This window comes from Bos mutus, chromosome 19 (assembly GCF_027580195.1).
Source record: "Bos mutus isolate GX-2022 chromosome 19, NWIPB_WYAK_1.1, whole genome shotgun sequence".
NCBI lineage: Eukaryota > Metazoa > Chordata > Mammalia > Artiodactyla > Bovidae > Bos > Bos mutus.
Window position 1 is genome coordinate 17,578,066 of NC_091635.1, and position 5,510 is coordinate 17,583,575.

Below are 5,510 nucleotides of genomic sequence, written 5' to 3' on the forward strand. Positions count from 1 at the left end.
AAGTCTGACACTGTTTCCACTGTTTCCCCATCTATTTCCCATGAAGTGATGGGACTGGATGCCATGATCTTCTTTTTCTGAATGTTGAGCTTTAAGCCAACTTTTTCACTCTCCACTTTCACTTTCATCAAGAGGGTTTTTAGTTCCTCTTCACTTTCTGCCATAAGGGTGGTGTCATCTGCATATCTGAGGTTATTGATATTGCTTCTGGCAATCTTGATTCCAGCTTGTGTTTCTTCCAGTCCAGCGTTTCTCATGATGTACTCTGCATATAAGTTAAATAAGCAGGGTGACAATATACAGCCTTGACGTACTCCTTTTCCTATTTGGAACCAGTCTGTTGTTCCATGTCCAGTTCTAACTGTTGCTTCCTGACCTGCATACAGATTTCTCAAGAGGCAGGTCAGGTGGTCTGGTATTTCCATCTCTTTCAGAATTTTCCACAGTTTATTGTGATCCACACAGTCAAAGGCTTTGGCATAGTCAATAAAGCAGAAATAGATGTTTTCCTGGAACTCTCTTACTTTTTCCATGACCCAGCGGATGCTGGCAATTTAGATACCCCCAATCCTGCATCTCTGGACCTTTGCCTTCTGCCCCCTTGGAAGCTGTTCCATCTGGTGCCTTTACAGCCTTCCTCTTTTCACTTAGAGGTCAGTTCAAATGTCACCTACTCTGAGAAGCTTTCCTGAAGCAATTCCACAACTGCTCTTTTAAATTTAATACCATCTCCCTGCTTTGTCTCCTTTGATTTAACTCATTACTACCTATTATAGATCACATCACACCATATTATATCTTTGTTGTTATCTATTTTCCCCATGACTCAAAGCTGAAAAGCAACTCAGAAGAGCTGGCCTCCCAACATGTGGGAGATTGTAGAAACACCACCATCAATTAATGGAGCATGGATGTTCATTTTTATGCACAAGAAAACAACCCAGTCTTATGTGTAACTAAGCCTAAAAGAATGCCTCATAATAAGTATGACAACCATTCTCAAAAAGAATGCATAAGAAGGCATAGCGTCAAAATTCCATGGGCAGAAATTGGTATTTCTTTGAATCAAGACTGCCGTGAGAAATATCAGCAGCTTCAGATATGCAGATGATGCCGTTCTAATGGCAGAAAGTGAAGAGAAACTAAAGAGCCTCTTGATGAGGGTGAAAGAGGAGAGTGGAAAAGCTTGCTTAAAGCTCAACATTCAAAAAACTAAGATCATGGCATCCGGTCTCATCACTTCAGGGCAAACACAAGGGGAAAATGTGGAAGCAGTGACAGAGTTTATTTTCTTGGGCTCTAAAATCACTGCAGATGGTGACTGCAGCCATGAAATTAAAAGATGCTTGCTCTTTGGAAGGAAAGCTATGAGAAACCTAGACAGTGTATTGAAAAGCAGAGACATCACTTTGCCGACAAAGGTCCATATAGTCAAAGCTGTGGTTTTTCCAGTAGTCATGTATGAATGTGAGAGTTGCACCATAAAGAAGGTTGAGCGCTGAAAAACTGATGCTTTCGAACTGTGGTGCTGGAGAAGGCCACATTTTGAGAGTCCCTTGGACTGCAGGGAGATCAAACCAGTCAATCATAAAGGAAATCAACCCTAAATATTCATTGGAAGGGCTGATGCTGAAGCTCCCACACTTTGGTCACTGATGTGAAGAGCCGACTCATTGGAAAAGACTCTGATGCTGGGAAAGACTGAAGGCAAAAGAAGAAAGGGGGCAACAGAGAATGAGATGGTCAGATAACATCACCGAATCAATGGACATAAATTTGACAAGCTCCAGGAGACAGTGAAGGACAGAGGAGCCTGGTGTGTTGCAGTCCATGGGGTTGTGAAGAGTCAAACACAACTGAGCAACTGAACAACAGAGTTATAGAAAAGAATCCAGAATCAGTGAGATCTTGGATTTGATGGAGTACGACGAGTACAGCGAGTGTGAAAGTCTGAGAGTGGAGCAGCACCAGGTGATGGGGACAAGTGGTGGGGGCACTGGGGTCTTGGGGGGAGGGCTGGGGGTCCCGCAGGAGCAGAAGTCACTCAGGAAGGGACCGCTCCTCCCAGCTGGGCTCCTCTCTGCAATGTCACTGCACTGTCATCGTAACAGCCCTCGGGGCCACTTAAGTGTAAGAATTACTTTGCTACCGACATTGAGAAAAAACACATGGCAGATAGACCCAATTCCCGCTCTCCAAATTACCCCAAATAAACAGAAGAATGTTTGAGGCCCCCGAGGGATATATAGGGAAGAGAAAAAGGCAAGTGCGAGCTAACAGCTGTGGCTGGGGAGGTGGGGGAGCCGTCTGCCCAGACGTTGCTGCATTCTCTCTCCAGGTCAAGCAGAAACTGCAAGCAGTAAATGCAACTGTCCCAATTTGTTTTCTCATGAAAATGTCAGCTTGAGCTCTTGAAGGAATCCTTTTCTTATGGCCCAAGCAAAGAAACCTTTTTTTATTGTGTGGCCCCTCAGGACAGAAGAGGCTTTTTGATCCTGTTCCATGTTTCCAGATTGCTGGTATCCTTCAGATTGGCTTACCCAGGGGGCTGATATAAATTTTCAGGTGGAGAAGCGCGATGCTGACACATTTGTTTGGTTTAAGCCAGAGCTGTCTCCAGGGCCCAGGAGGGATGGGCTTCTTGGCTTCCCCTCCGCCTGCCCCCCAGGTGAGACCCATGGCCGCAAATGGCCCTTTCTTGGCAAGACAGTTTAATGGCATGGGGCATGAAAGGGATATGGCTGCATAATTCTTGTTAATAAATGTCTTATTTAGTTACCTCATGTTAATTATTCACTAAGCAGAGGCAGTTGTGACTTGGAGCTCTGGTTTGAATGCTCCTTGAGCTTTTTCTTTCTCCCTTCCCTCCCCCTTCCTCCCCCTCCCCACCCCTCTGAACAGCTCTTCTCCAAAGAAGAGAGCTGTTGTCTGGCTCCAGAGAGAACCAGCAGCTATTACAGCTGGACAGGATGTCAGAGATCACAGAGTCGGGTGATTTCCAAACCACTTTGAGGAGTCTGAGGGTTTTCATGCTCAGCCTCTGGGATGGGATGGCATGGCTTGGTGGGCAAGGCCCCTGCCTCTCTGGTTCAACTCCTGTGCCCTGATCCCAGTTCCCTTTGCACGTGTGCAATTTCAGGAGCAGGTTTTGTAAGGAGAAAAAGATTGGAATCCTGGAAAGGTCTAAAAACCACTGATGCAAATCAGGCCTCTCATCTACAGGTGAGGATGCTGAAGTCCAGAGAGGTAGAGTGACTTTACTGGGTTGCACAGCTTCTTAGTAAGGGAGTCTGGACTAGGAGGCCTGTCCTCTCCCTGTTGCATGGCTTGGGATGGAGAGAGGAACCCAGAGAAGAGAGAAAAGGTGGGAAGGAGGAAGGTGGTCGAATGTCCCTGTCTCTCTTCTGGCATGCAGAGCAAGATGGCTTCTTGAAACACCTCTCTGGCTACAGGCAGTGATGTCTTAGTGCGCTTGCTGAGAACAACAGTGCAAAAGTGGCCTGCCTCTGGGATCTGTCTAATTACTGGGTGAACACAGGCAGTGCCTGCTCTTGAGGCTGCAGGGTTTGTGGTGTCAGACCTGAGCTGGCTGCCAGTTTCACTGTGAATGAAGTTCTCTATTTAAAAACAAATGTATTGTTATTTTGGGGGTGGATTTCTGGGAAATATTTATGAAAATGGACACCAATTTTACTATATTTACTATTAGAATGAATTTAGTCTTTGAGATGGAGTTATATTTAGGTTCTGTTGACTTAGGGTAAGTTTTACAGTAAAAAATTAGACATAAATAAAAATGTTCAGTATATTTTTGAAATCATTGCCTTTGTTACTCTTATTAAAACAAAACAGAATTTTCAAGAGTTAATAGAATTCTGTGGTTAGAGACTCTGGAAACTCACCTCTGCTCCTTGATAGCTGTGTGTGTTAAGTCACTTCAGTCATGTCTGACTCTTTGCAACCCCATGGACTGTAGCCTGCCAGGCTCCTCTTTCCATGGGATTTTCCAGGCAAGAATACTGGAGTGGGTTGGCATTTCTTTCTCCAGGGGATCTTCCTGACCCAGGGATTCGGCCCGGCTCTCTTACATGTACTGGGATATGGGTTCTTTTTTGGGAAACCTCCAGATAGCTGTGTGACGTTGGGCAAATCACTTAACCTCTCTGAGCCTTGAACATCCCTCTCTGTAAAATAGTGATAACAATAACTTCCCTTGTGCGCACTGACTGTGTTAATACATAAAGTCTTTACAACAGCACCCAGTGGGATTCGCTGTGCTTCATGAATCTCTCAACAATTTTAGAAGACTCCTGGTCTATATTGTTTTAAATATTGTCTCTTCCCCATTCCACTGGGCCTTTTCCAAGACTCGTAGCATGCCTTTTATGTTTCCATTTCTTTGTCTTTACAAGGTCTTCTGGATAATGTCTTTGGTTCCATCCTTCAGCTCACTGAGATTCTGATGTACTCCATCCAATATGCTTTGTAACCCATTCGTGATGGAGACCACTAGCTGTATGCAATAAATCATTCTCTCCTTCTTTTGTGTTAATAGGACTGTGGTTGGACACCTGCCTCCTCAGCTCTGCGGCATTTCCCAGACAGCTTTGCAGTTGTGTGGCTGGGTCACTAAGCTGCATTCAGTTGATGCCAGTGGATGTGGTGTGGACAAGGGGCACGTCTCTTCCACAGCCTGTTTCCTCTTTGTAAGACAAAAAGTGTGTAAAGCTCCCCGGTCCATAAACTCATGACTTACAATGGGATTAGTTAAAAAATGGAGGGAAAAGCATTTTGACCCTTTATAGCAATTCAGCCTTGTCACAATACCTAAGCATGTAATCATTTTTCAAGTCGTTCGTTTTTGGGGGGAGGAGATATTTTATAGAAGTAATAGTTTAAAAAGGATTGGAAGAAAAAACGATTCTGTTATCTGTGCCCATGACCAGATGATGTTAACGTCTTAGGGGATGGATGAGAAGCAAGATGGAGGGGACCTGTGACCCTGAATAACTGCATGGAGCAGAGCTGCCTCCCAACATGGAATGCTCAACTCAGTCTATGACATCAGAGCAAAATGCACCCTCCTTTCTTTCAATGGATTGAATTATTGTCAGATCTCTTCCTGTGGCTGTTGAGCCTTACCCAGTGCATGTCCACGTTTTTCATTCTAGTGAGTCTACATTTGACTTCTGGAAATTATATTTCGTTCTTTTTTCAAATCTCTTTGGTTGTTGTTGTTTTTTTTTTAAATAGGTTCTCATTCCTTGATCATGTTTGAAAGCCTCTGTTGTCTTTTAATCTTTCAACATTTGCTGAAATAAAGTCTTCAGCATCAAGATACAGCAGATACAAACTTTCAGACAGAGGTGAAATATCACCAGATGCAGATACTCATCAGGAATTTCTAAGAACTTGTTCTGCAACACTTAGATCCTTTCAACTACTTAAAAAAATTATTTATTTATATTTGGCTGTGCAGGGGCTTTCTGTAGTTGCAGCAGGTGGGGCTA

General features: G+C 44.0%; 1 long non-coding RNA gene across 2 annotated transcripts; it reads left to right on the forward strand.

Annotated features, from left to right (window-relative positions):
- Nucleotides 1–2,351: 2,351 nt before the first annotated feature.
- Nucleotides 2,352–5,219, forward strand: LOC138992010 (uncharacterized). 2 transcript variants are annotated; one of them, XR_011467821.1, is made up of 3 exons: nt 2,352–2,668; nt 4,556–4,718; nt 4,947–5,219. It is a non-coding gene; the product is annotated as an uncharacterized lncRNA (long non-coding RNA). The 2 variants fall into 2 exon arrangements; XR_011467822.1 differs by lacking the exon at nt 2,352–2,668 and adding an exon at nt 3,049–3,222.
- Nucleotides 5,220–5,510: the final 291 nt, after the last annotated feature.